The sequence below is a fragment of the Acomys minous genome, assembly GCF_964271855.1.
Source record: "Acomys minous genome assembly, chromosome: 13".
Lineage (NCBI taxonomy): Eukaryota > Metazoa > Chordata > Mammalia > Rodentia > Muridae > Acomys > Acomys minous.
This window is the reverse complement of record NC_140495.1, coordinates 29730979-29750216: the sequence shown is the minus strand read 5'-3', so window position 1 is coordinate 29750216 and position 19238 is coordinate 29730979.

Genomic DNA, 19238 nt, shown 5'->3' with positions numbered 1-19238 from the left:
GCCCATTTACTTCTGTTCAAGGATGTGAGGACAGCTGCGAGAGCTTGACCACAGCTCTGTGACTCTTCACCCTCGCTGCTTCTCTGTTGGAATGTTGATTGCTACTCTCAGTTTTGGAAATAGAGACAGCCCATCAAATCCCGTTTTTGAGACCCAATTTACATGCTCTTTGTAAATGCCCTCAGCCATCTTTGAGTGACATGCCTCTCAGAGGTGAAATGGAGCCGCCTGCTTGGAAAGAAATAGCGAATGAAGAAAATAAATGGCTTGAACAAAAAATATGCTGCAGTAGAGAGATAAGAAAATGCATGGAAAATATTCTGCCAGTCAAGTTAAGTCTATAGCCTTTAAACTGAGTGTCCTAGGGAAAAAGAAAAGCGGGGGGGGGGGGGGGGACATGGAGAGGAGAGCTGCCAAATACGTGTGATACAGTGTCCAGTAAATTGAAAGCCCTTGTTAGGATAGGATAGAAATGTTAGTGTGAAGCTGAGAGGGGAGGTACCATGAACGCCATGGAAAGCTGGAAGCCTATTCCCTGCAAACCAGCAGCAGCTTTCTTTATGTACAGGCAGGGATGCTTGCTGGCCTGGATCCTGGAGTTCTGATCTTGGTGGGTGGCCTCCCAAAAGGTGGAGGTGGAAGCGCATCCCTAAACTCCTCCTGTGCTGCAGGGTTAGACCTTGTCTTTCTTACTGCTGCACTTGCAAAGAACAGAGGGTAACCGCTGAGATGCTGCGCCTGGGGGACACACAGGCCGATCACTGTCAGCACAGATCAGAACAATTGATCAGGAGCAGTTATTTGGTTCGTTTTCAGTGGCAAGTTCATTTTCAAGAACAAAATGTAACAAGGGTTCGCAGCAAGACTCTCAACAAGTGCGAAGAGGGTGAGGTAGTGCTTACTGCTAATGAAAATGACTTCCCCATTACGGGAGAGTAAGCAAGAGGTAATTAGGTTGTTAATTCATTATGAATGAGAGTGGACAGGGAAACCTTCCCCTTGTCTTATAATTACACACACAAAAAAAACAATGATAATAGTCTGTAGGGAAAGGTGATATTCTACGGCCTCACTTGTAACTGAACTCTGACACAGGTTTGTGATTTTGGTAATATTGTTCATCCATCTTAAACGCAATGAGTTTCCCAAGCTTTGTGATGAAGCCAGCAATGAAACCCGCATATGCTATGCCCACAAACTGACTTCATAACATCCAGGTAATAGAGAAGTACACCTTTCCTTGTGATTGCAGTATTTAAATCCATTACTGTAGCTCAAAAGTGAGATGTCTCCCATAGGCTCATGCATTTAAACATTCAGTATCCATCTGCTGATGCTAGTTCCAACAGTTACAAATCCTTGAGGAGGCGGGTCTTGCCAGAGGACGTGGGCTACTAGGGATGGATGGGATTATATTTTAGAGCCTGACTCTGCCCCCACCTGCTCTCTGCTTTCTGCTTCTGGCAGTAATGTGACCAGACGTGTCACACTCCTGCTATGTGTCTTCCCTGCTGTGATGAACCTTCTCATTCTAATGAGCCAAAATAAGCCCCATGTCCCTTAAGTTACTTCTTATCTGATCACAGTGACAAGAAAGGAATCAATAGATTCATAATGTAAAAAACAATGAGCTAATGGGCTAGTCTGATGGATCATCGCTTAAGAGCACTTGCTGTTCTTTCACAGGATGTGAGTTCAGTTCCCACTGTCCACATCAGGTAGCTCATAGCCTTTTTAATCCCCAGCTACAGGGTTCATTTATTTTAATATGTGTGTTTACACATACATAGGAAGAATACTAGTAGGAAACATGCATTAAATTAATCTTATCTAGGAGAATGCTAGAGTTTGAATGCTTAGAAGTAATCTGTATATCAATTTTCTTTTTTTAATCAATTTTCAGTAAAAAATTTTTCTGTTTTTGAAATAGGACACTGTGATAGCTGTCGATCATCTGTTCCAATTATGTGAAGAACAAAATTCAAAGCTGTGAAATTTTGTTTGAGTGGAATATGTGAGAATTGTCCTCATACTTGGCGAGATATTGGAATTTCTTAGTGGACTTTAAAAATGTCCAGACACCCAGGCCCTACCTACCTCAGATGCTGTTCTCAACTAATGCTGCATATGGCCTAAATATCTGATGTTTCCCAAGATAGTAAGAGGTTCCTAACGTTGGCATCTGCTGCAACTGATCAGTAAATAATGCTTACATAGAAGGTGGTCTCATTTCAAAGCCTAAACATGCACACAGGAGTCAGGCAGGTACATCAGCAATGCCTCAAAGCAACAGCATGGAGTGACCACTTGCAACTTTACATGTATTTTAATACTGATGACAGATCATATTTTTCTCCAAATTATGAGAGATTATATGGAAAGTCTATATCATTTTTACTCAGTTTAATGTCATTAATAGCCTCTCTAAATATTAAATGATATACAGTTAGCTAAAGATAAATGGCTAGACAATATATAAGAGTTTCTAATTTTTCCAGGGCAAAGAAAACTTTTCTTTTCTGTTCATAATCTTATACTTGAGGGATCAGTACAGAATAAAAAGACATTAAAAACATAAAGACTATCTTAACAGATGTGTTCCCTATCCTCTCACTTAAAAAATTGAAAAAAAAAATTTAACCCTTCTTTGTCCTCAGTAGCCTAGTCTCCCTGCATGTTGCCCACCTCCCACCTTCTTGACAATAGAAACATCCACTGGAAAACCTTCGGCCATCTTGCTGACTGTCTTAGACCTCACATTTAATTTGGTGACATGTTCATAACATCAGGATCAACTCTAGAAAGCTCAAAACTGTGAATCTTTCAGTCTTCCTATGACATGTCATGACCCCTGAAAAAAATCCAAATTCTGCTTTCCCGAAAGAGTCAGTTTTCTCTTTTATCATTTATAACCAATCACAGCCATGTGAAGATTTATGGTTCGTATTTGCCTAGAGTTTATGATGAATGATATATAAGTAATTTCTTCACCTAATGATATCACCCACCAATGCAACAATGCACTCTCATGAGTATCTGCAAACACTTTGGTGTATCCTTGTCTTGATCTATTTTCCTGTTGTTATGATTTTTTAAAATGCAACTTAAGGAAGAAAAGGTTATTTGGTCTCGCAGTTCAAGGGGCTAGTCTGCCAAGGCAGTGAGGTCAAGGCTGCGGGACACTGAAGCCTCCGGTCATGTTGTTTCCATCATTATGAACCAAAGTGATGAAGAGTTATGAGTGAGTACTTGTGCTCAGTTAGATTTCTTCTTTTTACAGAGTTCAAGGCCCCAAACCAGGACATGGTGTCATATGCTTTGTGTTTGAGTCTTCCCTCCTCAATTAACTAGGTGAGATCTTTCACAGGCATGCCTAGAAGCTAAACAATCCTCTCACAGGTGTGCATGGACGCTCTCTGCTAGCTAACTCCAGATCCTATTAAGTTGACAGTTCACATTAACATCACAACCCCCTCCTCAGCGGTCCAGAAACATTTGTAAGTGGCTGAGATTTTTCATTGTATATGAGTGATATAAGACTGACAATTAACTGGCTTGTTGTGTTCATCCTTTCTTAGGAGTTAAAAATTGAATGGCCATTTAGTATTTTATGCTGACAATAGATAATTTAGTTTTATATTATGAGGTATGTTTACTTTCTTTTAAAGGAGACCTGGTGGCACTCAGAGGAAGGATAGCAGGCTACCAAGAAGAGACTTGATACCCTATGAGCATATACAAGGGGAGGTAATCCCCCTCAGGAACAGTCATAGGGGAGGGGAATAAAGGGAAAATGGGAGGAAGGGAAGAATGGGAGGATACAAGGGATGGGATAACCATTGAGATGTAACAAGAATAAATTAATAAAAAAATAAAATAAAAATAATACTTATTAACTTGATCAAACATAATTAACATCCATCTATTATTCATGTGTCAAATTCTTTCCATTCTACTGTTTGTGTGTATGTGCATGTATGTTATTTTGATCATCATAAAGAGTCATAAAATGAATGCTATTATTATCTCTAGGCTGTAGATAGGGAAAGCAAATGCATGACTAGAAATTGAGGGAGATATATTTTAAATTCCTATGGTTGGATTCCAGGAAATGGGTTTTTTATCATTATGTCTTATTAATTTGTACACACAGTGGTTCCCAAACTAATACCATGTTTCATATTTCACTTTTATTTTTGTCTAGGATTTAGATTCTACACATCACATAATTGGGTCCATTTGTTCCTGCCTTTCTTTCTTTCTTTCTTTCTTCTTATTTATTTATTTATTTATTTATATCTCAATTGAGAGTTGAGAGTTTCTCTGGGGGGGGGCAGAATTCTTTCATCTTGAAGATTATTGAAAATTAAGCCCCCCTCCCTCCCTCTCTCTTTCAGGTCCAAAATAGGCTATGTAAAACCACATTCCTCTGACGCCATCTGTTTCTTTTGGAGCCCTGCTTCCCTTCTGAATTCTTTTCTCCTCAGCAGAAGTTTCCAAATAGAAAAGTGTCTCTACAGATCGCTATACCTTACACTTTCTGACTTTTTTCTTTTTTAGTAGCTACTAAAATTTGACATTTTTTATGATTGCTTTCTTTTTCCTTTTTCTTTTTTTGTTTTTGTTTTTGGGTTTTGAGTTTTATGAGACAGGGTTTCTCTGCGTAGCCTTGGCTGTCCTGGACTTGATTTGTAGACCAGGCTGGCCTCAAATTCATAGAGACCTGACTGCGTCTGCCTCCCTGAGTCCTGGGATTATGGGCCTGTACCACTGCAACTAGCATGATTGCTTTTAACAGAAAATTCATGTTGTTTTACTCTTTCAACTTGGTTTTCAATAAAGTAACTAAAATAAAACTATGATGAATATATTTATGAAAAGTTTTTAAAGGTTCAGACTAGTTTTTATAAACTATTGAAGTTATCTTTCCTCAAAGAAAAACTTCTTTGTTTACAATTGATTGCTGTCTGTACAACATCTATCCTGATCTATATGTGCATTTGAGGGAAATGGTGTTACTCTCCATAACCAGAGATTTATGTCTTCCTTCAGCTGAGCTAGAAATTGCAGATAGCTTTTTAGGTATTTATGCAGATAAACAGTGAAGAGTTCATTATAGAGATTTATACAATCGTCAACAATTCCAATTGCATATGAAATGTTCCCTGATTTCTCTTTCTTTTATCCTTCCTATATGGCACTATAAAAGAATGACCCCAAACTGCATGGGGTGAATCTCATATTGCACTGGATATATGTAATAAGATGACACTGTCAAGAGCTACGTGCAGTCTGCTATCTCAGAGGGAGGACTGGCTATGTGCTGGGTTCTTTGCAGATAACGATTGCCTATATCAGATTATGTTTCCCTCTTTATCTTAGCTGAGAGACAGGAATATTCTGAAGGGTTTATTGAAAATAGCACCTTTGCCATTCATACCTTTGCTGGTTGCATTTCCTGGCTATTGTGAATAGTGCAGCAATGAACATAGATAAGCCAGCATCTCTGTGGTGGGCAGTTCCTTGGGTCTAGGACCAGAAGTTATACAGATGGATTATGTGAGAGGTCTGTCTCTAGGTTTTAGAGAAGTATCCACAGTGATTTCCACAGGAGGTGAACCAGTTTGCACTCTCACTAGCAATGAATAAGTATCCCCCCTTTTCCCCTACACATGCTAATATTTGAGAAATCTCTGTTTAATTTCATGTTCCTTTAAAATTTTTATTATTTGCTTTCTTGCTTAAGAAGATTTTTTGTGTAGTCTATATACTTTCCCCCTTATTAATACATAGTTGATAAATGATTTATCCAACTCTATAGGCTGTTTCTTCATTTCAATTGTTGTGCCCTTTGCTGTACAAACCTACTAATTTTCACAAGGTCTCATTTATCAACTGTTTTTCATAATTCCTGGGCTACTGTGGTCCTCTTTAGAGGATTCTTTCTTGGGCCTATAAACTCAAATATAATCTCTGCTTTCTATTCTATGAGACTCATGGTATCAAGGCTTATGTTGAGATACTTGGTTTATTTGGAGTTAATATTTGTGCTGTGTTGGAGAATAGGGTCTAGGGGAATTTGTAGGTTAAAATGAGACAACTTTATCACACCCCTTCCTTTCTGAGGCTCAGAGATCATCACAGAATAGGGAACAGAAAGATTATAGGAGCCAGAAGCAGAGGATGACAAGAAAAAGTGTTTTCTGAACACAGAAGGGCAGCTTCACATAATTCATAAGAGCTGGGATAGCACGCACAAGACCTGGGATCCCGCAAGAATGTGAAAATTCATGCATGGAGATGGGAGGTGGGCTGGGGCTATAAAGTCCCACCATTATTAGGTGAGTGGCTATTGGCAATTGTTCGATGTCAGGAAAGGGAGAGTGTGTGACTTCAGGTTGATTAACATGCTCCAGTGGATGGTCACACACTCAGGAGCATATGAGTAAGATGAATTGGATTTGATTTTGTTGTTTTTATTTTAAATGGGAGAGGTTTTTTTCCTCCCAAAATGAGTATAGTATAGATATCACCATGGATAAAGTCACTCCAGAGAGAAAAATATGTATTAACACAACATGACAATTCATGTAGGCGTTATTGGCTACTTCTAGTGCTCTCTTTTCCCCATAACATTTATTCATTTATTTACTTTTAGAGAATTTCATTTATAAGTACTATATTTACATCTTTTTCCCCCTCCTTTTCTCCCTCCAACTCCTCCCATGTCCTTTCTACCCCTCAAAACATGATGTTATTATTTAATTCCCTCCCTCCCTCTCTCTCTCTCTCTCTCTCTCTCTCTCTCTCTCTCTCTCTCTCTCTCTCACACACACACACACACACACACACACACACACACACACACACAAATACAACCTGTTGGCTTTATTTAATGTTGCTCATGTTTGTCCAGAGCTGACTTCTTGGGACTGGATAATCTGTCAAGGAGATGATACTTGGAGAATACTGCTTCTCTCTCAGCAATCATTATTGCCAATGGCTCTTCATCTAGGGTTGAGGTCATTTGAGAATTCCCCTCTGCATGTTGGTATGTTAATTGGGGCTATCACTTTTCAGGGACTATTTAGGCAACCTGTAGAGGAATTTTAATCTAGAAACCTTAGATCTGTGTGATCCAGGTGGAATATAGACATGCCCTTAGTACACAACGTTAATCCCTCTGGCTGGAACCTAGGCAGGACACACCTTTTAATCCTCTAGCTGTAATTTAGTACATACCTTTAATCACAAGCAAAGGTGTCTAATTGAAGGAGAGAAAAAGTGATTAATCAGAAAAAGATTTGACAGAATGAGCCAGAGACAGGATACACCCGACTCTCACAAGAACAGACAGCAAAGAGAGCCAATTTAAGAGCAGTGCTGAGAGTTCATGGAGACAGTACAGTAGTTTGGGAGTATTGTACAAGCGGGTGCAGTGCAGTACAGCTTAGTTGAGTGCAGTTGACTTCATGCAGTTGAGTTTGTGGAGTTCAGAGGCAGTGTTCTGAAGCAGAACCATTTAGTGAAAGGCTGAGAGAAGCTAGTTTAAATCAGCCAGCTTGGAGGGGAGTTTTAAGCCAGAACAGCTGAGTTGATCTACCCAGCCAGAATGCAGAAAGAACTAGAAAGGATGAGGTTATTCAGCAGTAAGTCTCAGAGGCTGAAAACATTCTAGGCCTAGGTTAGCAGGCATAGGGTATAAGCTGAAGCCGTTAAGGTCTGGGTTTGCAGGAGTTGCAGATTGTACAGAGGCTAGAAGCTTCCAGTCCTAGGGAGAACAAAGGGAGTGAAGGAGACCATGGGAAGCAAAAGGAAGAGGAAAGAGCCGCAGCTGAGTAGAAAGGGGTAAATGGTGACTACAGAAAGCAGGTCAGTGGGCAGCCTTAGAAAATGACTGGCAATATAAGATTGAAGAGTGAGTGGACAGCTTCACTGTTTGGAAGTGTTTATTTTCTTGAACAAAACTAGCATAGGCTCACTTTTAGGGCCGAGTGGCAGGTGGCAATCAGGCTAATGTTTGATGAAGATGAATGGATCCAGTGTTGAGGCAAAGTTTTGAAGTCATTAGAGTTTGTGTTTCATCTTTGGCCCACAGTATAAACTAATAATAGTACAATAATCATTATATGCATTGATGGTTTGTTTGTTTATTTGTTTTTTGAGACAGGGTTTGATTTGGTTTGATTAAGAACTTAATTGAACTTTGTCATGTAGGAAGCAAACCAACCAAACCAAACCAAACCAAACCAAAACAAAAGAAAAAAAAAAAGAGCAAGATCATATTACATAGTTTAAGTAAAAAATCCAGGTTGGTGTCTAAGACCTTTCAAAATCTTAATCCTCCTTGCCTATGCTTCACCATTCCCAAGATCACGGATGTGTCCAGCCATGCCTAATGCACAAGCCCTCTTCTAAACAATGTATAGTAGTTATACTGAGACATAAACATAGATTTCAATGGTGTATACTATATTCGAGTCTGTGGGGCTTGGAAGGACATAACCCTATATTAGTTCATTGTCCAGATTTTCCATTTATTCATTTTTCTTTTATTAAAACTAGATTTTTATACAATATATTAATACAATGATTATGATTTCTCCTCTTTGAACTCCTCCCAGTTCCTTACCAGCTCCCCTCCCATCCTGATTCATTTCTGTCTCTCGTTAGTAAACAAATAATCATCAAAGAAATAATAATAAAAGAAGATAAAACAAAAGCAAACAAATTGAAATAAGATAAAACAAGCAAGCAATAGGAAAAGAGTGAAAGAAAAGGCCTGAGAAACACACTGGCATTGAGTTCATTTTGCATTGGCCATCTTCTGCTAGGCATGGGACCTACCCTTAAGATTGGTTTGCCTCCCAGTGAGACGTCCTTGGACAAAACTCAATTTTTATGTGCAAGTGGTCATCAATTGGAGCTACATTTTAGGTTAGGGATGAGGACTTGTGTTCACTTCTCCTCTGGGTTCTAAGATTCCATCTGGGCAGACCCATACATGCCCTGTGCATGCTGTGGTAGTCTCTGTGAGTTCATATGTGCTTTTTTTCCCCCCTGTTGTGTTTAGAAGGCCTTGGTGTCTTCCACCCACCCTGGCTCTTACACATGTAGTCTCCTATGTCCTGAAGGGAGGAATTTAATGGAGACACCTCATTTAAGGATGAGCATTTAATGGTCTCTCAGTTTCTTCACATTGTCTGGCTGTGGAGCTCTCTGTATTTGTTCCCATCTGCTTCAGGAGGAAGTTTCTCTGATGCTGGCTGAGCAATATACTGATCTATGAGTATACCAGAATGTCATCAGGAGTCATTTTATTGCTATGTTCCTTGAGCAGAATAGTAATATTTGTTTTTCTGTTAGGTCCCTGAACTACCCAGGCTCAGGTTCCAGCCTACTCAAGTAGTGTCAGGCATAGGTTCCATCTCATGTAATAGGTCTTAAGTCAAATAAAATGCTTTGTTCCATTATTACACCAGTGTATTTTGCAGGCTGGTCATCACTGTAGATCAAAGATATTGTAGTCAGCTTGGTGTTTGCTCTTCTCCTTTGGTAGTGTGCAAGGTACCTTAAGTACCATGAACGTTATGGCACAGGAGTGAAGGCTCTAGTTAGGTATCATCTTGACTTCTATGTGTTCAATGACTTGTAGGTGTTGTCTTCAGTAGCAGGGCCTTACTGTCATTTTGTCGAGAGAAACCAATAGCCTTGGAAATAGCCTCTGTTGTTTAGGGGTTCCCATTGAATCCCTTTTGCCAACAACTTAATTAGACATAACCCTGGAAGCTTCAGTTGGGAATGAGAGATGTCCAGTTGGCGCTTTCTTTTATCCCCAGGTTCCAGCCCTTACTCACTATCCTTGATGAGGGTTGAGAGCTATACTTTTCTGTGGGTATAAGGATAAATATTTAAAATACAATTGGAAATTAAACTTCTTAGAGAAGTGTCAGTAGTAGTTGAATTGAGAAGAGGATGTGATAGGCTATATTAATATAGCAAGACTCAAATATATGTTCATGGGGAAAGAAATAAGGTTTGCCAAATATGGTTGTTCTTATTGTCAATGCACCCCATCTTTCACCCACTTGGGTATGTGAGTTAGCTACTTTTCTGAATATATCAGAAAATGAAGAGATATGAATCTAATAGCCTTGGGTCTTAGATATATCTAAGATGGAGAAAAATGACCTTTAATTGCCTTTGGTCTTACAAGTTGGGTTTATTATTGCTAGCAAAACAAAAACAAGGTCCTTCCTTATCTGCACATAGTACTTACACAAAGTCCTTTATGGAGCTATTTCTCTTCATACTGACAGTTTGCTAGGGGACACTGGCTGAGTTCTCTGACTCAGTTCAACTTTAATCTCATGTGAGACACTGGGAAAACAGGAAGAGTATCCTGAGAGCAAATCCCACCTCTTGGGGAATATATCCTCTGACAATTCAGGTCTTTTAGAACCAGAAACCCAAAGCAGAAGCCATTCTCTGCTTCTAGGAAGCTACCACTTAGGAAAGTATTTCACTAGAGTAAGCACATAGAGACTAATATGGAGCGGACCAAGTGGATGAGGCTACATCTTAGAAAAGCAACAGAGCTTGACACTATTGTCATGTGGTACTGATTTAGTAGGTTGGAAGACACAAGACTAAGGGAGTCTCAAATAGTGCCTAAGGGTAGGTCAGCATTGTATGGGCAGATTTGAGTTCCTGCAAATTTACCTTGAAAAACCATTTCATGAAGGTGTAAAAGTAGACTCTAATTTGCACTGCGGGCCCCAGAATATTGGAGATGACAGGACCATGAAGCCATCTACTAAGGAAGGCTATTGTTACGGAATGGTTCCAACCTAAGAGAAAAGCTATTTGTACCGCAGGCTGCAGGAATGAAGGAATTGAGCCATCAAAGACTTTAAGATCCCAGTTGATTATGCTATATGCTTCAAATGCTGGACCGAGAGCTACCTCCAGGATTTGGTGTTTGTCTTGTTTGATTGTGGTTTTTTTTTTTCTCAGATCTAATCACCTTTTAATATTTCCAGATTCTTTTTATTTTAGAATAAGAATATTTACCTCTGTGCCATTATATTTGGAAATATGCAACTTGAGTTTTATGTCATAAGAATTTATATTTAGACTCCAAGTAGCAGTGATCATGGAGACTAAAGAGGACACCCTCTAACTATACATGACTCCTAGTGGAAGGAAAAGAACAATCAATTCACCCACAAAAACTTCAACCCAGAAATTGCCTCTTTTACAAGATGTGCCATGATAAGGATGCAGCAGAGATTGAAGCAATGTCCAGCTGATGCATGGCCCAACTTGAGACCCACCCATAGGAAACAGCCAGTCCCTGGCCCTATTGATGATACTATGCTGTGCTTGAGGATGGGAACCTAGCATGACTGTCCTGAGTGGCTCTACTCAGCATCTTATAGAAGCACATGTGAAGATCCACAACCAAACATCGGGTGGATCGTGGGGTGTCTTGGGGGAAGAGTGGGAGAAAGGATGGAGGACTCAGAGGGGACATGTGCTCCATAGGAGGTCCGACAGAACCAACTAAGCAGGGCCCAGTGGGGCCTGTGGAGACTGGGGCTCCAGCCAGGGACCATGCATGGATTGGACCTGGGCCCTCTGCATAGATGTAGCCAGTGAGCAGCTCGGTCATAATATGAGTACCCTAGTGAGGGAAACGGGGGCTGCCTCTGACATGAACTCTGCTGCCTGCTTTTTTGTTACTTTCCCCGGGTGGGGCTGCCGAGCTGGGTCAGAGGGTAGGGGGATGTCCTCAGCCTTATTGCAACTTTTTACACTGTGATGGGCAAGTAGGAAGGTTCCCCTTCTCTGGGCAGTAGAGGAGGAGGGATGGGGCAAACAGAGAGAGAGGGTAGGAATGGGGGAAAGAAGGAAGGGTGCTATGACCAGGATGTAAAGAAAATAAAAAGAAATTAAAAAGAAAAAAGAAAGTTGGGATGACACAAGTTGGCACTAGGGTCTGATCTATTACTGTACCAGGCCTTACTATGCTGTTTTGGGGAGGAATGTAGATACGTTTGGGACTTTGGACTAGAAGAGTGGTTGAACTCTGTAAGTAGGGCTTAAGAGGCCCTCCTAGTAGGAGCTTGGAAGACAGTAGTGTGGAGAGCCATATGGCCTGTGACAGCCCAGCCCAAGAGGCTTCAGAGGGGAAGAATATTATAGACCATTTTTGTGATATTTTGGCAAAGAATGTGACTGCTTTATGTCCTTGTCAAAAAAGAAAAAAAAAAAAAAACCAAAACCAAAACCAAAACCAAAACCAAAACCAAAACTGCTGGAGGCTAAATTGAAGAATTTTGGATTGATGTTATTAGCAGAAGAGATTTCAAGATAACGTCATGTTGATTTGTCATATGGGTAGTTCCTATGCAGATCTGCAGTGAAAAGGAGCAAGCAAAGCAAAGAGAAATACAAAATGTTCAGTTGGAGGTGAAAAGGAGAACCTACAACTCCACTCGTTGAAGAGAAAAAAGTTTAAGTGAAGGCCTGGTTGAAAATGGAATAAAGAGAGTGATGCCCTCAGGGCAAAACAACACAGGAGCTAAGCTTCCAAATGCATAGTGGACAGTGTTTCAGAGATGAACAGTGATGGATGTGCCATCAATAAGTCAATCAAAGCTTATGCAAATGTGATTCCTGCAGAGAGAGCTTGACAGGTTCCTGCAGTTCAAGCAAGCAGAAGAGCTTGACAGGTTCAGCCACGTCATTTTGGCTTTGAAGTCAAATATATTGGAGTAAAGGAATTGTGGAATCTTCCTCATGGTTAAGGAAATCCATGGAGGCCAAGAATGTGGCAGAGGAGTCCCTGCTCTCTGCATGGAGACTTGGAGGGGCCATTGTGTGAAGCTGTGAATGTGACTCCTGTACTGAATTAGAGTTCCCAAGATGTTGGGGATTCCAGAGCCATGGGGTACCTACCAAGGAGACATGCAAGATAGGTGTATAACCAGCCCAAGAGAGAAAAATGGATGGAGATCCAAAGAGCCATCTAAGTCAGGACTTGGAGTTTGCCCTGCTAGGTTTCAGTTTGGCTTTGGTCCAATCTTTCTTCACCATTGCCCACTCAAAATTTTCCTCCTTTCCTCCCATTTGGAATGGTAATATATATTCGATGCCATTGTGTATTGGAAGTATATGGTTTGATTTTGATTTTATAGTTACAAGTAAGAAATTTCCTTGAATCTTAGAAGAGTTTTTGGACTTTTAAGCAATACTGATACTGTGAAGAATTATGGGGACTTTTGAAGTTGGACTGCATTTTGCATTAAGATATGAATACACACCCGTGGGGCCCAGGGAGGGGATTGTGATGTTGTAAATGAGAATGTTCTCTATAGGCTCATGTATTTCCATGTTTGGTCCTCCGCTGGTAGAACTCCGCCCTTGTTGGTGGAGTTGTGGTGTGTGTGTGTAGGGCAATAGTAGAATTTGAGGCTTCATAAAGCATGCTAGGCCCAGTCTCTGTGTCTGTGTCTCTGTCTGTGTCTGTCTTGTCTCTCCCTCTGCCTCTCTCCCTCTCTCCCTCCCTCTCTGTCTGTCTCTCTGTCTGTGTCTGTCCCCTTTGCCCCCTCTCTCTGTCTCTCTCTCTGTCTCTCTGCCTCTTTCTCTCTGTCTCTCTCGTGCATGCCTTCCATTGGTGGGTAGAGAGGTTAGCTCTGAGCTAATTGTTCCAGTGGTCTGGCTGCTAGCACACTTCCTGCACTGGTGATCATGGACTAATTCTACAAAGCTATTAGCAAACTCCTAATTAAATGTTTTTGTTTTGTTTTGTTTTGTTTTGCGGGGAGAAGTGGCAAGTGTTATGATGGTTGGTGTACATGTTATAAGCCCATATTAAGACCCACAATGGTACAAAAATGGAGAAATTTGATTTCAGGATAGACTGGAGTGATGTATCTACAAACTAAGGGAAGCCAAGCAATGGTGGAAATACAGGATGGATTCTTTGCTAAAAACAAAGACGCGTTTGATCCCCAGATTTGTAGGGGAACATGACACTGCTGATACCTTCATTTCAAAATTCTTGTTTCTTGAACAGTGAAGAAAATGGATTTCTGTTCTTTTTACTCAGCAAATATGATACATTTTATTAAGGTTAGGAAGCAATAGGGAGCCAGTAAAACACTGGAATACAGAAAGCCTATACACCTTAGACAACCACAAATGCTACATTTAATATTTCAGATGTGATATGATGCATCCTTGAAACCAAATCAAATACCTTCCACTAGAAAAAAAAATTGTTTGTGCTTCTTGTGGGAAATGTGCTCATGTGTTATCAGCTTTCTAATATTTACAGACATATAAACATAGTTCAAAGATTAATCGCACAAATCAGTATAGATTGCCATAACCCACAGCATGTGGTAGTTAACACAGGATGCCTAGAAGTTTTACCTTCCTGGTCCTTCTTTCTCACTTCACTATAGCTTGAAATTTGACCAACACTTGAAAGGTAATTAGTGGTAGATTTTTAGTTGAAATAAACTGCTCTGAAGGGAGAGGCCTTTTAGTTTTGCTTTGTTGCTTTGGATCCACTGTACTAATATGGTTATATTTTTTAAATTTAGCTGAACTGTTATTGTAACAATTATCTTACTAAAATCTATTTCTCCTAGATATATGATGGCCTTCTAAATCCTAACACAATCTATTCATGGTTCAAAATGATATTGCTCTATTCTCTTAGACTTCTGATCTGTCCGTTCACTATTTTAGATCTTCACCCTGAACCCTTTTTCACTTTGGGAAGAAAGGATAGCTTTCAGCAAACTTCATTCACCTCACACCCTGCGTGTGCCTCTCTCTTCTCTCTGTCCTGAGTTCACTTAACCTTGAGTGAAGCACTTTCATTCATGAATTTATGAATGTTCCCACTTCCTCTCAGGTCTCCCTTACTGAAATTCTATTGCATTTTAGTCATCTATTGTACTAAGCCTTTCATTATCTTTTCTTCATACGACAGCGCACACACTGGTGGAGGAAGAACTCCATGTGTTTCTCAGCGCAATACCTTAAAAATGGAACTTTATAGTCCTTTAAGAGGAACACAGCTTTCATTTGTCTGTACCTCTCACTGTACTCTGTTACTTTCATTTTGTGAACTCAGACATCATGTCTCCCCAAATCTGGAGGACACTGGTGCCTCATTACAGAGACACTAGGAGCTTCTGCTAGTTTCGGGAGCTCTGTTCTGTACTATATGCAGACCCTGTCTGCAGTCCTCTGCTCAGCTGTGTGTAGGTGTGTATACATATGGATGTAGTCTTTTTATAAGTGAGTCAGAAACAAACTCTTTGGTTATATGAAAAGCCAATTAAAGTAATAGCACAACCAAAAATTTGTGTACTTTAGAGATTGTAAGCATTTATATACATATTTTCCTCATTAATTCTCATAATTATTTGATGAGATAATTATTGTTTACATGAGGAAACTGAGTCCCAGAGAAACTATATATAGATTTACCCATTTCATAAAGCTTGGGTGTTGTTTTCACATTATGTAAAGAAGTCCTAGTCAATATAATTCACTCATGTGCTTGGTTCTCAGCATAAAGGAAAAACAATTCTAAAAATGCTGCAGGCATTTTGATGGAACATTTTGCTACACTGCAGTGGAACTAGGAAAATATCTAGTTAGCTTTGCAAATTGCCTGGAAGCACTTTATCTGGAAATATATTATTTGGTTTATAAAATTATCATCACCTCTGCCCATATTCATCAATTTTTCCCTCTCCCACTTGCTCTCCTCATTTTTCCCCTTGTTTTTATCTCATCTGATTGAAGAGAACACACACACATACACACACACACGCACACACACACACACACACTGTTTTTATAGGGCATCATCATGCAGAAAAATTTTATTGTTAAAAAGAAAAGACCAGCTATATATACCACGTTTCCATTAATTCAAGTGCCAGATATTTTCAGATCCACACTACATTTATGAATCTCTTTATTTTTGAATATCTGTGTCATGTCAGACACAGATCAGTTATTCTTATAGCTGATTTAATAAAAAATGGATTATAATGACATTAAAATGTATTAGGACTTCATGCAGTCTTTCATAAGATTAGAGACCAGTGAACAACCTGGCATTCAAGTTGTCAGGAATTCAAGAAGCCTAGTTTCCATAAAACAAAAATAAACTGAGCTGTCCATGGCTTTTACTTGATTAATATCTAGATAGCTTTATATATGGAAACAAACTTCACTTAGTACAAGGAATAAAGTTTCACCAAATTAAAATTTTAACTGAAACAGGAACTTCTCGGGGGACCGAGGTTTAACAGGTGCTGGTATTCACCAATCTACAGCAGTCCAGCTTCTTACACACAGAGCGTGTCGTCCTCCATGTGGCTGGTGGCTGTGAGATTGAGCTTCAGGAACCCTAGTTGCAAACAGTCATTTACCCCCAAAGTAAGACTACAAACAGCCGTGCTGCCCTAGTCTCCCATTTGTTTTTCACTGTATATGTGACTCTTCTCTCTCCACCTGTTCTCACTCTTATTTGAGAATTTCATACAATATAGTTTGATCGTATTCTTTGTCATTCCCCAATTCCCCTGTGATTCCCTTTGCTATCCATGCAACTTCATATGCTTTCTCATTCTAAAAACGAAACAATAGGCAGCCGTGCATGCACACACACACACACACACACACACACACACACACACACACACACACACACAGAGAGAGACTGATTTCTGTTGACTAAATACACCTGAATATAAAGACTGTCCTGGGATGTCATTGATGTAACCAGTGTCACTCCACTGAAGAAAACTGATTTTTCACTCTCTCGGCGGGTATCAGTTGTAAACAGCTTCTTGGCTAGAGGTGGGGGTGGGACTTTGTATCCACTTCCCCTCCCTTCCCCTGGGACTTTTGTCTGTCTTAAACTTGTACAGGTTGTGTGTGTGCTTCCAGAGACTCTGTGTGTTCATAGGTGCATCAGTCTTATTGTGCCTGGAAATTCTGTTTCCTTGGCATTGTTCACTACCTCAGGCTCTCACATTCTTGCTGTCTTCTCTTCAGTGTAGATCTATGAGCCTTCAGGGGAGGAGTATGAAAAACATCTTATTTGGGGCAGGGGACTGCAAATCTCTCCCCATCGTCCAATTGTGGGTATCTATGTTAATTAGTATCTACTGAAGAAGCTTCTCTGATGAAGGTTGAGTGATACAGTGATTTCTAGGTATAGCAATATGTCTTAGGAGTCATTTCATTGCCACTTTCATTAAGTGGAGAAATTATAGCAGGTTTTCTACTAGTCTTTCTTAGATGTCAGAGGCATGCAAAATAAAACTGCTTTGAGATTTCATATTATCCCAGTCAAAATGCCCAAGGTTAAAAAAAAAAACATATGAAACAGATGCTGGCATGGATTTGGGGAAAGTGGATACATATTTCTTGCTAGTGGGGATGCAAACTGATACATCTACTACGGAAATAATGGTGGACATTTCTCAAAAAGCTGCAATTATATTCAGCTATCAAAAACAAGGAATTCCCGAAATTCGTGGACAAATGGTTTAAACTAGAAATGATCATAATGAGTGAGTTAACCCAGAAACAGAGTCAAATGATAGACACTTATTTATATCTGGACACTAGCCCAAGGGGCATGTCCCATGAAAGTCTTCACATACCAGGAAAGTGGGACAGAGGGGAGGACATCCTATTGGGACTTTAGGTGAGAGAAGCATGGGAGAATGGGGAAATAGAAGGATCCAGAGGTCCTAGAAACCTACAAGAAGAACATTATGATGGATGGATCTGGGCCCAGGGGTCCTGCTGAAACTATGGCACCAGCCAAGTACAATACATGCAGTAAACTTTGAACCCCTACCCAGATCTAGCCAATGGACAGGATCATTCTTCACAGGAGTGGAGAGTGGGGACTGACTTTCACATGAACTCTGGTGCTCCATATTACACCATGTCCACTGGAAACAGAGGCCTGGTGGCACTCAGTGGAAGGATAGCAGGCTACCAAAAAGAGACTTGATACCCTATGAATATATACAGGGGGAGGTAATCCCCCTCAGGAACAGTCATAGGGAAGGGGAGTAATGGGAAATGGGAGGGAGGGAGGAATGGGAGGATACAAGGGATGGGCTAACAATTTAGATGTAATATGAATAAATTAATAAAGTATATTTTTTAAAAAGCTGAAAGTAGCTCTATTTCAAGATCTAACAACAGAAATCTTGAGTATATATCCAGAACACTCTATATCTTGCCACAAATAAGTTTTCTCATCAATGTTTATTGCTATTCTATTCCTAATAAACAAAAATTGGAAACAGCCTAGATGGCCATCCACTGATGAATGAATAATGAAAATGTGGTATTTAGACCACAAAATATATTCAGCTATTAAGGAAAATGAAATGATTAAATTTACAGATACACGGTAAGATAGAAATGATCACTCTGAGTGAGAGGAATCAGACCCAGAACAAAACATTGCATGCTTTCTTTCTTTTTATTTATTTATTTTATTTATAATTTCACTTTACATCCCAATTGCCCACCCTTCCCTCCTCTCCTCCTGTTCCTTCCCTTCCACTCCCTTCCTCATCCTTCCTCCCCTTCTCTTGAGTAAAGGGAAGCCCTCCCCAACCCACACCAGCACATCAAGTCTCATCAGGCCTGAGCTCATTCTTCATTTACTGAGGCCAGGCCAGGGCAGCCCAGTTAGGAAGAAGTGGTCGAAAGCTGGCAACAGATTCCATGTCATAGACTGCACCTGCTCTGCTAACTAGGGGACCCACAGGAATATCAAACTGCCCATCCGTTACATATGTATAGGAGGGGGTCTAGGTCCAGTCCGTGCATGCTCTTTGTTTGCTGCTTCTGTCTGTGTAAGCCCAAACAGGTCTGGGTTAGTTGACTCTGTTGGTCTTCTTGTGACTTTCTTGTCCATTCCAGGTCCTTCTATCCTCCAGTTCCTCCATTCTTCAGCTGGACTCCCTGAACTCCACCTAATTAGTGCTTGACTTTAAGTCTCAGCATCTGATTTGATCAGCTGCTGGGTAGGGCTTCTTAGAGGATGGTTATGCTAGGCTCCTGTCTGTAAGTATATCAGAGTATCGTTAATGGTGTCAGGAGTTGTTTGTCTCCCATGGAGTGGTTCCCAGGTTGGGTCAGACATCATCAGTTACACATTCCCT